Here is a 21,756-nt window from a genome sequence, read left to right on the forward strand (position 1 = left end):
AGCCTCTGCCCTATCCTCCGTCCCCTCTAACTAGTTGCCCCTGCTTCTTGTATCACCCATTCCGATGGCTTCCAAAGCTTCCTCAATGCCTGGGCCATCCTGCCTGCACTCCCCATGGGAGGCAAACCCCGCCCGTGGCTGACAGACCCAAGGTCAAGTCCACTATCCTGCTCCTGGTACAGGGTTCCCCACGCAAGCATTATTAGCCCAAGGCAGGATCTCAGTACTGAAGCAGATGCGTGTCATGCCCGCAGCCTCCCATCCTTCCGAGGGGCGATTTGGAGGTGTCTCCACGTGGTTTTGCAGAGGATCGCCAGCAGGACTACAATCCAGTCCCCAGCTGCAGTCTCCGGGTCACCATTCACCTTTCTAAGGGTGTCTCCCACTCCGGTTATCTCTGCACCTTCCCGCTGCTTCCTGAGCCCCGTTTTGCACCCATGGCTGAATCTCACACTAGCTTTCAGTGGGGCCCAACTTGGTGTGCTGGCACTTTGTGACTTGTGGCCATACCATTCCTATCTTTACTTCCATGTCTGTGTCAAATCTCCCTCCGCCTCCTTCTTTTAGGGATGCACGTGATTACTTTTAGGACCCACTCAGATGATCCAGGAAAGACTCCCCATCTCAAAATCCTTAATCACATCTTTACCCATATAAGGAAGCTTCACAGGTTCCAAGGATTAGGAACTGATATTGGCGGAGTTGGGGGTGCATTATTTACCTACTGCATGTTCTGCATAACCCCTCCCTGAACTATTGCAAACAGCCCCCAGCTGGCCCTATCAATCCATTCTCCCGGCTCTGCTCAGACGTCTTTCTGAAAGGCCAACCTGCTCAGGTAGCTCCACGCTCAAAGCCCTAGGATGGCTTTTGCTGCCAGCAAGATATGGAATCACCGCCTGGCGAGGTCCAGCCCCTCTGCACCAGCGCCTCATCCCGAAGCTCCAGGCTCCTACGCGGTAGCCCATGCTCTGGGGAACCAGGTTCCAGACGACTGCAGTCAGGCGTGGAAGCGGATGCCAGATTAAGAGAAAGCAGAAACCCAGGTTTGGTTTGGTTTGATATTTAGTGGGTAACCTCTCAGTATTCAAATGTTGGCAGTTAATTTAAAGAGAAGGAGAATGCAGTTGGCGCCAGCCGCGCAAGGCTGCCTGTGAGCTGCCTCTTTGCACCCTTTGCCCCAGCACCCAGCGGGTGTGTCCTTTCTGTCCCCAGGCCTTTGCCTGCTCTTAACCCTCTGCTGGAATCATTCCCCTGGCCCTGTCTCCCCCACCTCAACGCCCTCCTTTCTGTCCATTCCCATGCCCCGTTCGGGAAGACTGGCCACCGTGTTTCCCCTGGAACGTCTTCGTCCCAGGAAAGACTGCAGAGGTGTTGCTGACCCGGATGTCTGTCTCCCAGGGGACCATGAGCCCCGGAAGGGCAAGGGTGAACCTCTTAGGGCCTGCGAGAGAGCATGGCAAGTAGGGGGCACTCAACCGACACACTGGTCCCCCTTAACCCCGGCTTCACTTTCCAGGGTCTCAGTTACCCTCAATCAACCACGGATCCATAGCCAGCCACGGACATCATCACGGCTCCAGGACCCACGATCATCCGAAGCAGCGATCCTCCTGACCTATCAGCAGAAGGTCACAGTAGCCTAGCTGTGTCCTAGTGCCTGTGTCACTTCGTCTCATCCCCTGGGCATTGTATCATCTCACATCATCATCATGAGAAGAGACGCAAGTCCAGGGCAGTTAAGAAATTCTGATAGATAGACACATAACTTTTATTATAATACATTATTATAATTGTTTATTTTATTCTTAGCTATGGTTATCAATCTCCTACTGTGCCTGATTTATGTATTTATATATTTATAGGAAAAATTATAGTACAAAGAGAGTTTGGTCCTAGCAGCTATTTCAGGCAGTCATGGTGCTGCTTGGAGGGTCTTGGAATGTAGCCCTCATGAATAATAGGGAACGACTATAATTCTAGAATTATGAATATAGTTCTTGCTCTTAAGAAAACACCAAACATTTTCTTTTCAAGTCATAGCCACAAAAATATTACCAAATCTGGAAATAAAAATATGATTTAAGATTTAGATTTAAGGATTGTTTACTACCCCAGCAAAGGACCAGCAGGATAAACTTAACACCTTCATTTTATTTTCGTTGGAGATGGGGGTTACTGGGAATTGAATGCAGCAGCAGTTTGCCACTGAGCCACATCCCCAGTTCTTTTTTTATTTTTTTATTTTGAGACCAGGTCTCACTAAGTTGCTGAGACTGGTCTCGAAACTGTGATCCTCCTCCCTCAGCCTCCTGAGCCATGAGGATGGCAGGCATTTGCCACCATGCCTGGTGCTGACACCTATATTTCATGAGCAGATTTGCTACTCACTGATTTGAGGGGGGTTGCCGTGAGCACTCAGCATACCCATCCTGCCTTCAGTAGTCTACACACACCTGCACACCTCTTTATCCAAATCCATCAACCCTAGGGTGGCCAATATTAATCATTCTTATGAGTGAAAACAGCACCCACTTGCCTGCCTTGTATACCACTCCATCTTACTTGGCATTGTAGCATCTCAGAGCACCTGTGTGGGAGGAAGGAGGCATCATCACTTTAGGCAAATCAAATTGCTGGAAGTTTATCACTCTTCACATTCATTTTTACTGTGAAGAAATCCTTCCAAGTTTAGAATGTTTCCTTATCTCTCCCCCCCAAAAAAAATCCATTGAAAGAGCTTCTTAAACAACAAACACACAAAAGAATACAGCTGAAGCCCAGAAATGAAGGTCTTAAAATCAGCTGGGTCATCAACAGAGCATTGTGTAGGTGGATTTGGGAGCACATACTTGTGTACTTGACCCAAACAAGGTGGAGCCATTCGTCCCGAAACAGGCCAGAAGGTCTGCACTCTGCAAATCATGTGCTATCAAGATTGATGCTCCAACTTTATAATCAAGCAAATGACAAGGTTTTCTAGTGCTAGGAGAAACTGCTTTGCAATTAGCAGAGTCCATGGTGCTGCTGGACTTTGGAGAGAACAGAAAGCAGCAAGCAATTGCTGTTTGGGTGCGTGTTCTGGACTTGGGAAGTGTGGCCTGGGAGGCAGCCGGGAGGAGGCAGTCTGAGAGCGCCCAGCCATGTGGGGCTCTCCACACAGGTCCAGGGAGATTGAGGGGATGTGAGAGGACTCGCAGCCAGGAGAAAACCTTATGGGGCTTTCAGCTAACATTATAATGCTACTTCCCTTTCAGGGTAGGAGGTAGGTATTTCTTCCACCTCTTCATATTCTTCTAACTCATGTGACTAGAGCAAATTACCTGCAAAAAGAAAAAAGTCTGACACCGAGGGTCTCTTTAACTGCAGGGAGGTACCAGTTTTAGCAGAACACCAGCCCCCAGTGAACAGGCCTGACACCATGGCCCTTCCTGAAAGACTTCTCTCAGGGGCGCTGGGGCTGTGAATGACCATCCCAGTGCCCAACATCATACCTGTCAGATACACACGATGGTTGAATGACTCTGGAGGGATTACAGATCAAATCCAAGCACCTTCTCCAACCCTTGAAAATGACAGAGCCTGATGACAGTTGTGACCTCCATGGAGCGGTTGAGTCTGTGCCCCTCTTGACCTTCCCCAGGAAGATGGGTCTAGGATGCTGGAAGCCACTAAGTCAGTATCTAGACATCTTGATGAGCCTCCCCCAGGAATCTGGAAAGCTCCCTCCACAGATGGGACTTGTCTGAGAAGGAGAACATGGTTTCAATCCCATGGAGGCACCTTGGGGAGTTCTGAGTTAGAAAAGGAGCCATCTCCATGTCCCCTGGGGGATCAGCCTGCTGTCTGGCAGAACCCTGAGCACTCACCATGCCAAAGAGAAACTTTGTTTAAAAAAAAAAAAAAAAAAAAGCAGGGTAGGGGGACACACCATAGAAAGTTGATAGGGATGTTACAGCCTGCAGTTGGCATTTCACAACCAATTTGGAAGCAGTGATACGTTCTGGTGGAGTTGAATTCATCATCATATCCAGCACCATTTGGATGGTGGGTGGGAATGTGGCTGGATTTTCCATTTCCATGTCTATAAACCAGTAAGCTGTGAAGCAGGAAGTCTCACATAGTTACAGGATGCAACCGCTAGACTCTACGAATAGAAGGGCATTAATTCATGGTGCTGTTCATTTTCCAGAGCTGGAAACCTCTTCCTGGATGCTCCTCCCTTCTCACCACTCAAGCCCTGTTGGACCCGAGTCTCTTCTGTCTCTGCTGGTTAGCTCTATGCCTGGATGGTAACACAGCCTCTACCATTGCATGATACTTTAGAAAATAATGTGAAAAGCACACCCACATTGTACAACTGGAGTAGGGGCAGGAGCCTCCTTTATAAATTCAAATCTGATCCTGTTTCCACTCTGCCCTAAATCCTCCAGTTCTCTCTGCCCTGGGCCCTACTGCAAACCCCGTGAGTCAGAACCTTAATGAGCCCTTGTAGCCCCAGGATACACCATGCACACTCCCAAACCTTTGCTCTTGCTGCTCCCTGTCCAGAAAATTCTTCCCCATCATGGCAGTCTAACACATTCCGCTGCATTCTGTAAAACTCAATAGCAGTGACACCTCCCCTGTTGACATCCCCGTCCCAGCTGCAGCTTTTATTCTTCCCAGAGCATTCTCTACCTTTCTGCAAACATGCAACACTTCTCTTTGGCACTTGCAAGCATCTTACAGGCAGGAGCTGGGTCTTTGTCATCTTTTTATCCTTGTTTATTTGCACAGACCCTAGGACAGGACAGGTGGTCAAGCCACACGTGAGGACCTGCATCAAGTGTGCATGGGAAGTGCTGCATGAAGGTCCATGGCTGCCACCTGGATCTTCAGGTGTTCCATGTTCTGGTGTCCTGTGTCCCATTGAAGTGAGTGTAGTTAAAAATAATGTCTTGTATATTTCCAGTTAGCTAGACGAGAGGATTTTGAATATCCTCACCACAAAGAAATCATCAATGTGTGAGATGGAGGCTGTGAATCCCCAGGATTCCATCATTACACCTTGCTCTACGTACTGAAACATCACATTGCATCTCCTCATATGTATGATTACTATGTGCCAATTTAAAGTAAAACTGATGGGCGGGGCTAGAGCTCAGTGGTGGAGCACTTGCCCAGCACTTGTGAGGCACTGGGTTCAATCCTCAGTACCACATAAAAATAAACAAATAAAATAAAGATATTGTATCCATCTACAACTAAAATAATTTTTTAAATGAATAAATAAAATGGAACTTAAAATTCTCAAGGTCAAATAGGTTGAGGCTTTAAGAGAGGTGGCTTTTTTTGCCCGTGAGATTCAAGTTAGAATCCACCATCAATCTACCCCCTTGATTTCCTTCATTGAGTGGTTCCAGAGTTGTCTGGGGACAGGAGCTGTGCCTGGGGAAAGGTGTCAAAGAAGCCATGCACACCTCTGCACCCCCTGTGGTGTCCTCTAAGCCTGCCTGGGTTCCTGCTGGGCCAGAATGTCCTCGAGTCAGCCACCAGAAGCCTGCCAGCCAGGGCTGGAGGCTCACAGCAGGCACCTGCTAAGTGACTGAGAAGCAGCCCAGGCCACATCTGGAGGCTGGACAGGCAGCCCTTTGGGGACTGAGTGGTGCCTCCCTCCTTTGCAGCCACCAGGCTCCCTCTCACTCATTCCCTGGCCTTCCCAAGCAGCTCACACCCTAGGACGTGCCAGGCATCTTCCATATCTTTGCACCCCCTGCCTAGAAGGCCGTGTCTTCCTTGCCAGCTCTGCTCCTCCCCCAGGGGCCCTCACAAACTCCCTCCCACTGTGACTTTGGACCCCACCCTAGTGCAGTCAGGATGGCCCCAGAGCACTTGCCACACTGTGTGCTAATAACAGGTTGCTTCTTCAGGCGCTTTTCATCTGCACGTGAGGTCCCAAGGACAGGGAGGCTCCATGTCCTGGTCTCCCCTGGGGTGAGGTGACATTTCAGATTTTAGTACATAGACATCCCAAAGGGTGCTAAGAACATTCTAGAAAACAGTTCTCCTGGTCCACACCCTTTCCCAGGAAGAGAAGGTGTAAAATCCTTTCCTTTCTCTAAAGAAATATTTGCAAATCTTTTGCCAAAATCTCCACAAGTGAGCCTGCACAATTACTGCAAACACTATGGAAAAGTAAATAGGTTAACAGTGTTTAAGGTATTCATTCACCACAAAGTCAAGGACTGGGGTTATTTAATCAGATTCCTCAGCACAGACACCCCACCCCCGGACTTTTACTATCCACCTTCCCACCAGCTGCTTTTTCCTAGTCTATGACACTTAATTCTAATCAAGTAGTTGGAGAGAAAGCAACTGAAACTAATATCCAAAGTGACCTATGCAGGTAAGAAAAAAAAGGCAACATACTATTTAAAGTCACCACTGCCTCCATGATTGGGTTCATAGTTTGAACAAGCCCAAGTAGTATTTTTTAAAATTAGATTTTTTTTTTTTTTTTTTTTTTTTTTGTACCAGGGGGTTGAACTCAGGGGCACTGAACCACTAAGCCACATCCCCAGCTCTTTTTATTTTATTTTTTTTATTTTGAGACAGGGTCTAACTGAGTTGCTTGGGGCTAATTTATGATCAATGTGCTAAGTTGCTGAGGCTGACTTTGAACTCGTGATCCTCCTGCCTCAGCCTCCTGAGCCGCTGGGACTGCAGTCACGAACCACCACACGGGCTAAAAATTAGATTTTTTTAAAAGGCTCATGATACACCTAAAACCTATTACAAAAAGAACATCTCAATCAAAATTACCTGCTCTACTCTGTTTTCTTCCTGAGGAGGCAGGGGCCCCAGGGGAGGCTGAGGAGAAAGGGCTGGTCCAATGGATGCTCCACTGAGGCCTGGTTTCCAGAAGCATCCCCCTCCCTCGGTACAAGTGAACCACAAACCAGTCAGTAGACCAGATCCCAACAGCTAAAATCCAACAGCTGTGTTTTTCACTCCACACCCTCTTTCTCCAGATGAAGGGCACGGATTCATGGAGGGGAGACAAATATTCCGGGCCATTTTTCATACCCTGACAAGAAGTAAATTAGGAAATCATGTAAGTACAATACACGAGCCATCCCTTCCTATTGATCACATGTAATTTACATCTTACAAAGATGTGAATTCTTGCATACTCACTCCACAAGGAAAATCTCAATGATTTATTCATTTCAAATGAAAAATAGAAGGTAGATGAGAAGAATGACTTCACAGACTGCTCGGTTCTCGGGGCACTGGTGCGAGGCTCTCTCGAATACTGCCCCAAGGCCTCCGTGTTCAAGTCCCTCTAATTAACAAGGTGAATCAGGCGGCAGCTCTCTAATTAGTGAGCATGACAAGCCAGCGGAAACAGGCAGGCAGGCTGGTGCACAGAGCTGGCCAACAAAGACACAGCACATTCCAAGGGGGAAAATGCAGATTTCTTCTAAATAACTATAAAAAGTAAGAAGGTCGGAGGAAAAACGGCCACCTAATTTTCATTCCCGTGGTTCATTCATCCTCGGGGATAACTCACTCCTTGCTAAGACAGGGTTTGCCTCAGTTATTTGTACAAACCATCACTTAAAACACTGGCGTCTGAATTTTTTTTTTTTTCTTTTACTGTGATGGAACACTTACCGTGCGATCTACCTTCTGAACCAACAGATGCTCAAGCCTTCAGTACACGATCATCAGCAGTAGGCACAATGGTATTGGACCTCAAGAACGAATGCATCCTGCTGAACTGAAACTTTGTGCCCAGTTGATTAGTAACTTCCCACTTCCCCCTCCCCCCAGACCACCGTCCAACTCCGCCATTCTAAGATTTTGACTATTTTGGATGCCTCACTATGTGGAATCCCACAGCATTTGTCTTTCCATGAACACGGGCGTTTCGACATGAATTAACAATCAGCATCTCGGTTTGAGATTTATGATCAATTTATGTGTGTTTTGGTGCAAACAAGCAGTGCCTGCTGCTGCTTATCCTTATTCATAATTCTTCCTAAAACCAGACATGCCTAATGTAAAACCCTCTCTGGTGACTTATTTGGTGCTATTCAGTCCAACAGGACACACTGCAAGGAGCCCCCTCCAAGGGGTAAGAACTGGTGGCAAATCTGACTCTAAAAAGAGGGCAGTGCCTGTGGCCCCAGGGTCACATCTGGGTAAGCAACCTGGCTGCACAACCTGGCTGTAGGTGAACTGGGCTCCAGCTGGAAGCAGGTCTGGCTCACCGGCTGTTTGCCCTGATTTTATTGTGTCCTTGCTTATCTGCCAACCAGAGATTTTTCTTCCAGGATTGTCAGCAGTCTTTCTGAGTGTGCCCAGCAGCTAAGGAGGGGTCCCCCGGTCACTGCCAAACCAGCTCTCCCCCTGCCTCCACCAAGCTTCCTGGGTGTGACCTGCAGTCACCACAGCAGGACTGTGTGCTAAGAGCCCATTCTGGTGGGGACACCTCACATTCTTCTCCTGATTGACATGGCTGCAGCTGCTCCCTGGCAGCCTGGAGGGAGGGCTGCAGGACTTCACTGAGGGCTGTGAGTGACCTCTGCATCCATTATGTTCCAGCAGCTTGCACTGGGGCTCTGAAGGTAAGTTCTTTTAGCATAAGGGACTGTTGTCAGGTAAATGCTGGGAACCGTCTTGTGAGTGCAGAACACACTGACTCAGGTTCAGATACAACGTATATCAGCCGAACATCAGCTCTGTGCCAAACCCCATGCTGGGCACTTCCTCAGTGGCATCCTTGACATTGCTGCTGTTCTATAGTCAGGGAAACTGGGTACTGAAAGGGTTAAAAAGTCTGCCTGGGGCCCCTCGACTAGAAAATGCCACTGGAAGAATGTGAAGGATGGGTTTTTAGCCCAATCTGCACCGATCCTCTCCTTTCTAAGATTCATGTTCTCTGACCCTGCTTGCAAACCAAAGGATGTCACTTTGTAAAACTGTCCTCAGCAAAGGCAGGTCACAGCAGCAAACTCCACCACCAGGGAGTAACTCAGCAGTTATTTGCAGTGCACCATCTTCCTACCTCTCCCTGGAAAAAAATAAGAACAATGGGTTTAGAAACGTGGGGCCCTTTTACAAGCAGCCTTACCCCCACCCCATCACTCTCTGGAATACTGAAACTTGGAATCCATTATTTAAAGGCAAATATATGTGAAAGAGACCTGAAAAGCAGTCACTGAGGTGGGGAACTGTGGCCACACAGGATGTCACACTTGTTCCCACTCTGGTGCCACCTGGGGTTCCTCCCTGCACAGCAGCTTCCAGGTTTAAGTTTTCCAAGGGTTTCTCTCTGCATGTGCAGAGAATGTCCCCTCCAAACCTCATATTACATTTAATTGCCATTGCAACTGTATTAAGAGGTAGGACTTTTCAGAGCTGATTGGGTCACAAGGGCTCTGTCTTCAAGAATGGATTAGTGCTGTTTTCTGAGAGTGGTTTAGTTATGGCAAGAATAGTTGGTCATAGTTTTGATCCCCTTTTGCACCCCCTCCCTGTTTCATAGGTGCTCACTTGCCCTTCCACCTTGGTGTGACTAATCAAGGAATCTCTTCCCAAAGGCCGAGCAAATGCCAATACCATGCTTTTGAATTTCCTAGCCTCCAAGACCATGAGCCAAATCAACATTTTTATAAATTACCTGGTCTCAGGTATTTTGTGATAGCAACAGAAAACAGACCAACACAATGGTTTAATGCTACAGCAAATGCCAGTGTACAGGAGGGCATCCAATAAGTTAGTCAAAAGCAAGGACTTTGTCCCCTTCATCTGCGTGTGTCTATGCTTGATAAAGCATTTGGACAAGGAAGCTGCTCTCCATAAATGAGTATTTGTGAAGGAATGAGAGAGAAAAGGTGCTATCAATTCATGTTCTTTTGTAATCTCTATTCTTTATGCCTCTGGATGAGCCATTTGTCTTTCCATAGTCTCAGCATTTTCAATCTACAAAATAAGAGAAAATCTGTCAACTTCACTGAACTGCTTCCAGAATTAATACTTATAAAATGTAACTCTAGAATATGACTGTCAAATTATGAAACAAGGACTCTTTCAGAAATGCAGTTAATTAGTTTCATCTGAAGTGAGTACTATAGATAAAAGCATATATTGATCTTTACTTGGTCAAAAGCTTATGGTCACTTTTGTTTAATGACAAACACTTCTGTAAATGAGTCATCTGAGCTAATTTGCAGCAGCTCTTTTTGCAAGAAGCATGTAGAAATTTTAAATTTTCATTTTAAAAAAACTTACAACATGTTTTGGGTGAATTGCTAAAAAGTGTCTGAACATTTCCAGCAGATAGTATGTGGTTAGAAATTCTAAACTAACAATTTTTTAGGGATTTGCAAAGCGTTGAATGAAACAGACTAAGTTTACTTAAGCTTAGGGCAAAATGGTAAACACCCATTTAAGTAAATTATAATTTATCTTTAGGAATATCTTTTAGTATTAATGCCTTCTGTATATATACCCTGAAATGTTTATTTTATCTGAAAATAACTTTAAAAAAAAAACACTAGACAAAATTTATTAAGTCTGCAAATATCTGTCCTTGCAAGTAGAAATCCCTCATAGCCAGAAAATCACCTAGGGCCACACCGGCTTTGCCCAAGGATGGTTTATATTCTTAGGACATTTCTTTCCCAGCAATGTCAGGGACCAGGTCCACTGTAATGAACAGTCTTAATTCAGCTGGTGAAAGTCTGAAACAGGATATATTCCTTTCAGAGGGTTGCCATAAAAGTGTACCACTGTGTAGATTTAACAGAAATTTATTGTCTCATGATTTGGAGGCCCAAAGTCCAAGATCAGGTATAAGCAAGGACTCTGGTCTTTCTCCCCATCCACCTTGAATGGATCAGTCCCGCTTCTAAGAGGCACATCCTTTTGGAAACAGGAACCCTCCCATTGACAGGATGACAATGGAGAACCAGCCTTGATGGAATTCTTGTAAATTTTTTTCACTTACCTCTTGAGTCAAACAGCAAGTTCTGCGTCCAAGTCAAAGGAGCCGGAGCCAGAGCCAGAGCCAGATCCAAGGAGAACCCATGACAATCAAGAGAGGCTCTGAAAAACTAACTGAAAGGCACAGAGGTTAAGAGCTTTCGAGTCATGCGGTCCTGGCTTCAAATTCCCAACTTCTTCAACATCACGGCTGCCTAATGGGTCTCAACTTCAGTTTTGTTACCTGCACAATGGGACTGATTTTCAAAGTGTTCAAAGAATTAAGTGAAGGAATGCAGCCAGGATGCCTAGGATGCAACCTGGCACAATGCAAATTCAAAAAAATTTGTAGCCATCATCCAGCGCATCATGACAGAGGCATTCCACTTGTCTCAGCATTATGAAGATGTGCACCATGCGTGTGGTCAAAAGTCAGCATCAATGACGGAAATCTGGGGACACTGGCCTGGGGCCTGCACTCCAGCTACGAGACCTAAGAGTCAGGCCAGCAGGCCTTGACTCTGTCTGAATTATTCTTTTTTTTTTTTTTTTTTTTTTTTTTTAATTTGAGATGGGGTTGCACAGGCTGGTCTCAAACCCCTGAGCTCAGAGAAGCTGGGACTGCAGGCATGCACCACTGTCCCTGGATCATATGCGTGTCTTTAACCTCCAGTCTTACTGCTCCTCTGACTTTTCACCTATTTATTCTTCATTATCTCCCCACCCACAGCTTCCCCACCTCTATTCTCCCAGGTGCCCAGATGAAAAGCTTGGAACGACTCTTAAATCTTCTTTTTTTTATTTCTTAAATTTGTATTAGTGCTTGGGAGGCTGAGGAAGGAGGACTGCGAGTTCAAAGACAGCCTCAGCAAAAAGTGAGCAACTCGGTGAGACCTTGTCTCTAAACAAAATACAAAATAGGGCTGGGGATGTGGGTCAGTGGTTGAGTGCCCCTGAGTTCAATCCCTGGAACCCCCCCAATTGTATTAGTGCATTATAATCATACATAATAGTGGGATTTATTATGTCATATTCATACCTGCACATAATACTGCTCGAGCAGTCCCATTCCCTAGTACCTTCCCTTTCCCTCCTCTTCTCCTTCCCCTCGACCCATTTGCTCTACTCTACTGGTCTCCCTTCTATTGTTACTATTATTATTACTATTATTATTTTGTACCAGGCATGGAATCCAGGGGTACTTAGCCACTGAGACACATCTCCAGCTCTCTTTTATTTTTTTTCTTTGAGACAGGGTCTCCCTAAGTTGGTTAGAGGCCCACTAAATTGCTGAGGTTGACCTTGAACTTGTGGTCCTCCTGTCTCAGTCTCCTGAGCTGCTGGGATTACAGATCTGTGCCTGGATATTATTATTATTATTATTATTATTATTATTATTATTTGTTCTAATTAGTTGTACATGATAGTGGAATGCATTTATACATTTTGATAGAACACACATAGAGTATATACATAGAGTGTAATCTCTCATTTTTCTGATTATACATTTTGCAGGATCACATGGCTCATGCAGTCATACATGAGGTAATAATGTCTGTTTCACTCTACTATCCTTCCTGCCCCCATACCCCTTCCCCTCTCCTCACTCCCTTCTACCTAATACAAAGTAACTCTATTATTTTAATTAGAGCATTAGAATTATAGATACATGGGATTCCTTGTGTTGCATTCATACACAGACATAGCATAATTTGGTAGATTTTGGTAGATTTCATTCCCCAGTACTTTCTCCCTCCCTCTTCATTCCCTTCTTTTACCCTATTGGTCTTCCTTCCATTTCCATGAGACCCCCCCACTATTTAAAATTCATTTTCCCCCCTCTCTCTGTAGCTTTTGTATATGAGAGAAAACATTCAACCCTTGACTTTGGAGTCTGGCTTATTTCACTTAACATGATGTTCTCCGGTTTATCCACAAATGACATTATTTCATTCTTCTTTACAGTCGAGTAAAACTCCATGGTGTATATATACAACATTTTCGATATTCATTCACCTATTGACTGTTGATGGGTACCTATCTTAAATCTTCTTTACCTCATACTCCATGTCCAGTCCACCAACAAATACCATTTGCTCAGCCTTCAAAATAAATCCAGAACTCAAAGGCTTCTCTCCTCACCTCACACTTCCAAGGGGGCAGGACACCAGCTTCAGCTCCTGACCAGCTTCCTGGCTTAGACCTCTTATAATCTGTTCTCAACATGGTAGCCTAAATGGACCCGTGATCAACTGCATCAGGTCCTGACCATTCCATTGCTCAAACCCTCTGGTGACTCCCTGTCCTACCCAGAGTAAAATCTGTTTGTGTTGAAATCTTAGATTTGCTGGTTGGTTATGTTGTTTTTCAACCCCTGCTGTATTTTGGTGAAAGGCGACCATGGCTTTTACTAAATGGTAGTAGTGGGTGGATAGAAAAGACAGATGAAAGATATTGGGGGGAAAGTACACAGTTAAATCTAACAAAGTAGGGGAAAGTACACAGTTAAATCTAACAAAGTATTCCATTAGAGTAATTCCTACCCCTTCTTAGCTTAGGAAGTCTTCCTTTTTCAAGAGGTTTGATGGAAATTTACTTAAGATCTTAATGTGCTTAAGAAATATATATACATTTTTTTGTCTGCTGTTCTCATCTCTTAGCTACAAAGATCCCATGAACCTTTCCTGACATTGAACCACAAAGGCTTTGGAGAGGAGGGGGAGAGCGGGAATGGGCAGTTGTCATTTTCCCTTTAGGATGTCAGCCCACCTTTCTGGGCTAAAATGAATCTGTATTATATGAACAATCAGCTTATTGATTCATTGTATTTACACATAACTAGAATAATGTAATTAATAGATATGTGTTAATCAATATCATTATTTTCTTTAAGTCAGAGTCAAGATAAACAATCTATAAACATCAATGACTTTAAGGATATGCAGGGCTGGGTAGAGCACTTGCCTAGCATGTGTGAGGCACTGGGTTTGATTCTCAGCACCATATAAATATAAATAAAATAAAGGTCTATTGACAACTAAAGCAATATTTTTTTAAAAAGGATATGCAACAAAGATATTCCAATGTATCAGTTCACTTGAACCCTTTTTACTGTCTGTTCAGTAGATTTTCATATTTTAACCATTTTATAAGTCTCACAGAGAAATTCTAATTTGTTGTAGTAGAATCTCCCAAACATGTAAAAAAAAAAAAATTCCCTTCCAACTCTCATAAATCACAAACTCACATGCTATAAGATAGGCAGATTTAGGAAAAAACTGACCATGCTGTTTATACTAAGAATGAAAATAATGGCATTTATTTACTTTTAAAAATATCACTGGGTGGGGGGAAAAACATTTTTTGAACAACATGCAAAGCAGCATCTATTATTCAATTACTATAAAATCATTGGAAATCAGAAAGCTCTCCAACTAACTGAAAGATAAGTATTTTCCACACAAATAGGAAATTAAAAACAGATATTCAAACAATGCTTCTTTATTCACCTAGGAAACAATTAGTGATATATTGTTTCATTAACACACAAGCTGAGTTTAGGAGTCTATTTTTTATTCATGTACATATTTTTTAGTTGTAGATGGACACAATACCTTTGTTTTATTTATTTATTTTTATGTGGTGCTGAGGATTAAGCCCGGTGCCTCACACATGCTAGGCAAGCATTCTACCACTGAGCCAAAACCCCAGACCCTGACTGCTTTTTGATACTTTGGAAAAACAGGAATTTTTACAACTGTTGGAACATTTGGCTACTTGAATGGAAAACTGCCTTTGATGTGAGCTTGCTGAGTGACCTTACCTGAGAGGAAGACAGCAAAGTCAACCGCAAGTCTAAAGAAGGCCCAAGCAAGGGTTCCCAGTCAGGTGTGGGTTTATCCACACATGGTTCATCCATCCAAGCTCAGAGGTCAAAGTTGGGTCCAGGTCTTGTCAACCTAAATAAAAAAAAATTTTTTTAATCCATTTTTTATCTTTATTGGGCACCATCAACTTAGGGACAGAAACTTGAAAAGACTGTACCAAACGGAGTTCTTTCCATATTCAATACTCACAGTCTATGTTGTAGGGTTCAATGAATGTGAATTTTTACACCCAAACCTCAGGAACCTTATCAGGTGCCCTTCTGACTTTGCTCATTCAAGGCCTAAGACATACATTTCTACCCCCCGCCCCCAGGCGCTATGGTTGGGTCATGGCTTAATTGTGTCCCCCAGAGATTCCTGTGTTAAAGGCTTGGTCTCTTGGGGGGTGCTACTGGGAGGTGGTAGACCCTTAAAGAGGGGCCTAGTGGAAGGTCCTTAGGTCATCGTTGGCATGAGGTAGTTCTCATGCCATCCCTTGGTTGGTAGTTCTCACATGACCCCTTGTGTTCTCAAGAGATGGTTGTTAGAAAAGGAGCATGCTCAGCCCCTCCCGTCCTTCCTCTGTTCCTGGGTCAAGATGCAAGCACTTGCTTTCTCTGGCAGGCATATCTGCCATTGCTGTCTGTGCGATGAGGTGACACAGCTAAGCAGTGGGTCTCACCCCAGAGTCTGAACTTTTAGATTATGGACCTTCAAACAGAGAACTAAATAAATGTCTTCATCATGAGCAGCTTGTGTCTGACGTTTTGTTATATTGACAAAAACCTGACTAAAGCATTGGGCGTCTGCCAAATGCAAGCCTCCTCCCATTCATGCTCTCAGCTTGGGCCTCAGAGGCACAGTGGTCCAGGACACCTATGGAAAGCTGGACCTGCATTTATTCTATGGCTGAGTCTCACTCAGAGCTCACTCGGTAGCGTTCAGATGACTCCCATCTTGCCCACCCATTCTTGGTCTACCCCTAGCCCAGTGAGACCAACTGAAATTCATACTCATGAAGGGCTTGGTGTTCTTCCCAAGCCCAGAGTTCTATCTTCTGCCACCACCCAATTGTGGATAAAGATGTTCAAGAAGGGTGACCCTCCTTTTGTCCCAAAGCACCATCAATAAGGCTCCAGGTCATTCGCCTCTTTCCTCGTGTTTCCTTCGGGGTTTCCCACATGTCAAGACATCACCCCTGACTCACGCTGAAACTGATTCTTAAAATAATGTCTCCCACGTGAAATATTATCATTGTCGCTATTTTGAGTCCTGCAAGTGCTTATGACACCTAGGTGCAAACACACCTCCACTGCGTTTGATTCCTTCCTTCTTTCCCTCTCTGAGTCTCCTCTTCCTTTTTTGTTTCAATGGCTTCTATGTTCTAAAAACTGATAAGTGCCTTTTTCATGAATTGTTAACAAGAATCTTAATCTGGGTTCCATATTTCTTTCAGGTTTCTTGTCTTTTGTTTTTGTTGTATAAGAAATAAAACATTACCACTAAACGGGAAGCCCACGCTGCCTTCCTTTGTCCCATCCCCCTCCCTCCAGAGATAACAGGAACTTGTTGTCTCTCCTTCCTGTTCATATTGTTGGGATTTTATAGTCTTCACATGCACTATGGGTTGGATGTATCCTCTAAAAAATGCAAGTGCTGCCTATGTGAGAGTTTTAAGTGGGGCTTTTTAGAGGCGATTAGCCCCTGAGGGCTCCTCCTTCATTGACAGGACCAAGGTCATTATATAAGAGGCAGGCTTGGGTTCTCACATCCTTCCACCTCCTGCCATGTGGGCACACAATATCCCTCCCCTCCAGAGGATGTAGCCTCTTCCAGGCCACTGAACCTGCTGGCACCTTGGCCTTGGACTTCCCAGCCTCCAGAACCGTGAGAACACAAATTTCTGTACTTTATAAATTACCCAGTCACAGACATTCTGTTGTAGCAGCACAGATGAACTAAGACAGCATGCATCTTTGGAGAATTATAGTACTAGTTGCCTTTTTAAAGTTTGTGTTATTGTCATACCATTCAATATGTCCTTGACCTCATCCATATGTTTTCAAGATTTATCCATGTCGAGACTCATAGGTCCAGTTCAATAATTTTAATTGTTTTATGTTAACATATTATATAAACATATTTTAATGCTTAAAATCAATTCTCCTATTGATATACACAATCCCATTTTTTATGACCACTAATCATGCTGCACTGAAGACCCTGATATGTCTCTTGTGTTCACGTTCAAGAATACCTGAAGGTTTATAACTAGGTTCGGAATGATTGTGTCAAAAGGAGTACATAAATTCAACTTTCAAAAGATTCTGCCAGCTGAAGCACAATTAGCTCTTCTAATTTGTGCTCTGACTTACAGGGTGACTTCATGTTTCTCCAATCTGTTGCCAAAGCTTGTAAGGTTTTTCTTTTTTTCTTTTTTCTTTTTTTTTTTTTTTTTTTTTTTTTTTTTTGGCAATATGATGGGCCTGAAACATTTTGTTGCTTTAATTTTCAATACCCCAATTTCTGGTCAGTTGACCATATTTTCATGTTTATTGGTTCCTTTAGCATCCTTCTCAGATCATTATCTGTATCTTTTGCCATTTTTTTTTCTACTGAGTTGTTTCCTGGTGTTTTTCTTTTCTTTTTCTTCATGTATTCTGGATATAAATATTTCATCCACTATGGAAATTTTTTAAAGTCTTTTCTTCACTGAGCTTGCATTTTAAGTTTAGTTTTGATGACTATTGTTAAGAACTTTTACAATTCTATTCTGGTCTAGTTTATCAATTATTTCCTTTAGATATACTTCTGGGTACTTCTCTCTTAAGAATATCAAAGTTAGAACCTCTATTTTCTTATTGAAGTTTTAAAGTTCTACTTTTATTAATTTGGTCTTTATGGGGAATGTATAATTGTATCTGAACTAGGTGGAGTTTTAATTTTTTTTTCAAGACAAGTTAGTTTTGAAGAAAAAAGGGCAAAGAAAAACACTTTTATTTTGAGTAATGGTGTACTAGTTTTCACCAATCCTACCACTAAGAACAATTAGAGAATCTAGAAAAAAAATTAGAATCTGCTCAAAAGTTCCAGTGAACTTCACTGATAGCAAAGAATTATCAGGTTAGGATCTGGAAAAAGATAGATATCCTGGGAGTATTTGGGCATTTGGGACCACTTTACCCCAGGAGGCATTTGCGAATTCTGAGGTGGGAAGCCAGAGAAGCCAAGAGGTTAAAGCTACAATTGTGACATCTTTGAAGTGAGAGGGATGGGTATTGAGGGCTGCCAAGTCGGAAGAGGACTCACAAGCCCCCATCAATTTGACATGACACCACAAAAGTCTGTATCCTGGGAGTAGGTTTGAGCCAGAGTTAGGCTCTTACAGGAACTGCAACTCAAGCACAAGTCATCTCAAGTCCCCAAATTGTATTAAAGTGGTCCTGGATAGCTAATGTCCCCCAGCTGCTTGACATAAACAAAATCAAATCCACTCTGGAGGGAACTAACAGGATTCTAGCTCTCAAAACATTCTATGAAAAATATTGCATATACATTGCCCAAAGTACAATGAAAATAACCAGATCATAAGAAAACAAACATTATGAACTAAAATCAACAAAATAACATGTAATAGAAACAAACACACAGGAGCCGCAGATACTAAAACTATATCACACAGATATTCAAATAACTGTACTTACCATGTTCCCAGGAGATGAAAGATAAGATTTGAAATTTTTAGTAGTTACCTGGAAATTAAACAGAGAGACATAGAAATCCAGAAATTAAAAAATAATATTAACCCAAATTAAGAGTTTGATGGATGGTTTTTACAGTAGACTATACAAAGATGAAAAGAGAATTTATGCAGTGGAAGATAAAGCAGAAAAAAAATCAAATTTAAGCATGGAGAGATAATAGGTTGGAAAAATTCAGAGAGTAAGAAATAAGGAAGACACAGGGAAGAAATCTAGCATACCAGTAATTGTAGACCCAGAAGAAGAGAGAGAATAATCACAATGACTAAGAACCTCTCAAGATTGTTGAAAACATCAAACCATCAACTGAGGAAGCTCTAAGGACATGAATGGGAATATGTACAAAGGAATCCACACCAAAACCCATCCTAAGAAAACCACTGAACTAAAAGCAGAGAAAAACCTGCTAGAAGTGCATGTCATAATAACTTTCAAAAATAAAGATGAAATTAAACATTTCTGTACAAAGTAAAATTTAAAGGGAATTAAACACTAGAGTTGTACTAAAAGAAGTTGTGCTTTTCAAACCAATGGAAAATAGACCCAGTAGAAACCAGGAGTTACATGTGGGTAAATTGAAATGAATATTACCTGTATTAAATATTATTATAATACATTGGGGATTACATTATTTACAGAATGACAATACTAGGCAACAGGGCATTTTAGTCAGTAAAAGGACAAAAAGAATTATTCTATGATTCTTGCATTTTTCTGGGTGGGAGGAGATAAAGATATTAATTAATATTAGGATTATGTAAGTCAACTATATATGTTGTAAGTAGTAAAGGGTAAACATCTACAAATGCTTAAAAGGGTATATAACATGCAGGAGAGGAAATAGAATTATAGAAAATCCTCTTCTGAATTATTAAAAGAAGGTAAGAAAGAGGAACATAAAACATGCTGGAAAAATAGTATTAAGTAAGATGACAGACTCAAATCCTGAGATAGCAATAATGGGGAAAATATAAATGGATTAAATGCTCTAATTAAAAGACAAAGAGGAAGTGAATTTTGAAAATATGATCATAAATAATTTCCAAAATTTATATCTAAAACGTAAGGATAGGGCTGGGATTGTGGTTCAGTGGTGGAGCACTTGCCTAGCATGTAAGGCACTGGGTTCCATTCTCAGCACTGCATACAAATAAATAAATTAAAGGTTCATTAATGATTAATATAAATTTTTTTTAAAAAATAAAATAAAATGTAAGGATAATCCATGCATACCCATGTTTATAGCAGCACAGATCACAATAGTCAAACTATGGAACCAGCCTCATGTCCTTCAGTGGGTGAATGAATTAAGAAAATGTGGTATCTATTCACAATGGAGTTTATCCAACCATTCAGAAAGATGACATGATGTCATTTGCAGAAAATGGATGGAACTTGAAAATATTATGTTAAGTGAAATAAGCCAAACTCAGAAAGTCAAGGATTGTATGTTTTCTCTCATATGCAGAAGCTAGAGGAAAAAAAGAAAAAGAAAGGTAAGGAGGCAGGGAGAAAAGCGAAAAGTGGAGGGATGGGTGGAAAGATGTCATGAAAATGGAAGGGAGATCAGTCAAGGAGAGGGAAGGAACCAGGGGGAGGGAGGAGAGGAGGAAAAAGGGAATACCAGGGAATGATATTCGCCAGATTATATTGTTAGATGTTTCACAAATATAAAGATGTAATGATGAACCTCACCATTAGGTACACCTATAATGCACCAATAAAGAAGATGGAAAAAAGAAAAATAAATAAATAGGTAAAACATAAGGATACAGAAAAGTTGGAAGTCAAAGGATGGAAAAAGATAAAACCCTGCAGACACTAACTAGAAGAAAGCTGTGTGGTTATGATATTAGTAAATCACAAAAGGATTTAAGGCAAAAAGCATTACCACAAATACATAGGAAAAATTCATGATGATACATGATTCAACTAACGAGGAAGAGAAATCCATCCTAATTGTGCATGAAAATATTAATACTGATTCAGAAATATATAAAACAAAGTTTAAAGGAAACCTAGAGGGAAGTAGATAAATAGGTATTCATGGTGGGTTTTAACATCTCGGTATTAGAATAAGCAGACGAAAAATAACCAGAAAGTGTATAGGTCTGACCATGATCAAAAACTTGACTTGATCACAGTATGTAGATTAGTGCTTTCAATTACTAAAGAAAACGTTTAAAGCAAATTTCAACAGATATCAAATGAAATAATAAATGATGTTTTCTGATGTCATAAGACATCTAGAGAATTCTTAATAACCCAGGTCAAAAAAGAAATTACAGTGAAAATAGAAAATATTTTTGATTAATGAAAAGACCAAACAGATCATGTTAGTGGAGTATCACTAAAAACTCAGGTTTAAAAGAAATTTTTGCTTTAAATGCATGTATTAGGGGGGATCCCAAATCAACACACTAAGCATCCACCTCAAGAAGTTAAGAATAATTAAACCAAAGAAAGTTGAAGAAAATAAAAATAAAGAGAACAGTAGAAATGAAACATCAAACCAGCATAAAATAATCAATAGAACCATAAGTTTTTTTGGAAAGACTAATAAAAGGGATAAATTCACAAGATAAAAAAGGAAATGCATAAATAACTACCAGCAGGAATGAACAAGTAGATGTCACTATAGATCTTACAGATATTATAGAGAGGATAGTAATATGTGAATAATTAAATTTATAAAAATATGATGATTTTCTAGTTGATTTCTAGCTTAATTTTACTGTGTGCAAAAAAGACTGTATATGAAGTCAAAACTTAGGGTTCCATAGATGACCAATTTTGAAATGTTTTAAATGTGCTTGAAAAGATTGTTTATTCTTCAGCTGTTGGGTACAGGTTTTAAAATAACACAATTACGCCAGGCAAGGTGACCCATGCCTGCAATCCCAGCTATGTCCTGAGTTCCTATCTTCACTTGATATTTTTGTTTCAGTGATTTCTACTTTCTTGCCACCTCATTAATTCATTTAATGATTTATGTAAAAAAATACTTTTCATCTGGAGTTTCTAGTGGTTTCCAGTGGGAACATTTGCCAGTGTATGTCATCCATTGAGCTGCCAATAATGAAAGTCCCCCAGAGCGATGTTTCTGAAATACCAAACAGATCATTTCACTTTACTCCTTAAACATCTTCAGTGGC

The sequence above is a fragment of the Sciurus carolinensis genome, chromosome 16 (assembly GCF_902686445.1).
Source record: "Sciurus carolinensis chromosome 16, mSciCar1.2, whole genome shotgun sequence".
Taxonomy (NCBI): Eukaryota; Metazoa; Chordata; class Mammalia; order Rodentia; family Sciuridae; genus Sciurus; species Sciurus carolinensis.